Source organism: Elephantulus edwardii, unplaced genomic scaffold (genome assembly GCF_000299155.1).
Source record: "Elephantulus edwardii isolate Elephantulus edwardi_28Jun2011 unplaced genomic scaffold, EleEdw1.0 scaffold00017, whole genome shotgun sequence".
NCBI lineage: Eukaryota > Metazoa > Chordata > Mammalia > Macroscelidea > Macroscelididae > Elephantulus > Elephantulus edwardii.
This window is the reverse complement of record NW_006399767.1, coordinates 20,381,914-20,383,500: the sequence shown is the minus strand read 5'-3', so window position 1 is coordinate 20,383,500 and position 1,587 is coordinate 20,381,914. Positions and strand designations below refer to the sequence as shown.

General features: G+C 40.2%; 1 pseudogene; it reads right to left on the bottom strand.

The window, feature by feature from the left end:
- Positions 1 to 370: 370 nt before the first annotated feature.
- Positions 371 to 1,287, bottom strand: LOC102844404 (annotated as a pseudogene).
- Between the last annotated feature and the right edge of the window lie 300 nt (positions 1,288 to 1,587).

Genomic DNA, 1,587 nt, shown 5'->3' with positions numbered 1-1,587 from the left:
GCCTTTCTTCCACATGGTGGATGATGTCCACATTTGAGAGACTCCTGTGGACAGGTCCTCCAAAAGCCCAGCCAAGGAGGATACTTACAACATCAAGGTAACCATGCAGGTTAATATCATTAATCTTTAATTAATAGAATTATAAATGAATGTTTGCAGATAATAATTATTTGCCACCAATTATTTTGCCATAAACTGACATTTTAAGGTATAGCACAGTAATACTGAGAGCTGCTCCTATAGATTATGTTTTCTAGGTTTTTATTTCATTTCCTTTAAGGTAAAATCCCACAGAACAAAACTAGACTTTTCTGGGGGGTAGGGAGGAGCTGCTTGAACAATAAGTTTATTGTCTTTATCTGAAAAATTTTCACAGAAAATTGGTTTCATTTTCAGCAGCCCACTCCTGAGCTTTGAGAAAGCTTGCTTTCTTCTAAGTTACTCGATCTTTCTTCTGGCAAGGGATATTTTAGGGCAATTCCACTTCTTTTTAACATCTTTCTTAGGCTTCTTCTCATAGGCTGGATTCTCTGGTGTGGCAGCGTCTGCTTTCTTCATGCATCTCCTCCATCATGCCTGGAGCTACGTTGTTCTTTATGTACTGAGAAAACTGTTTCTTATAAGCGTCTTCATCTTCTTCCATTAAGTAACACATATAATTCACAACATTCAGACCTAGTATGTGTTTCTAATGTCCTTCCGCATTGAATTCCTTATTTTCTGAATCATGACCAGGGCATCGCTTGGTACTGTGAGGAATAGACAAGTCTCCATGCACAGCTCCCCTCAGAGCCCCAACACTTTATTTCCTGTGGTAGTTCTGGCAAGGCCTGCATCCAAATAGCAGGTGAAGGCACCTGGTTTATCATCAGTGCTTTCCACATTGTATTCGTCATCTCCAGTTACCTCCACTTGGCCTTCCTAGATCCTATCCGTGCCAAACCTATTGTGAAGCCTGCAGATCAGCAGCAGGCCAGCACAATATGCTGCAGCATCATTTGTCAGGCCAACTTTCATACCACATTTTGGAAGTTCATGAGCATAGGCTGCGCAGACTATCATATCCCCTTCTCTACGGACATAAGCAATCTGGCAAATTATACCTCTGTTGGTTATGTGAACTATCATCCTATATTTAGGTGTGTTGTACTTATTTTTATCCTGGATTGCCAAGAAGTTATGAGCATAGTAATTAGTTTTATCTTCACGTTGTGTCCTAAATTTCACTTGGTATTTCTTGAAGAAGGCCTTATTCTTGACAACTTTAACAAACCCCATCTTGTGGAACAGACTGGAGTTCCTTGCTTACATAGCAACAGTCTCTGTCTCTGTCTCTGTCTCTCTCTCTCTCTGTGTGTGTGTGTGTGTGTGTAGAGGGAAACTGGAGACTTTTGAGTTTTTAAGTACAATGTGTGGTTTCGGAATCACTTGGAAACTTGACAGAATGCGGCCTTTCAGGCTCCAGTACAGCCTCACCAGATCAGAATTTCCATTTCAACAAGATCTTCAGGTCATCAGAATGCTCATTAAAGACTAAGAAGCACTCTTATAATAGAAATTGGCTTCTAATTTTTACTCTGAGTTAAA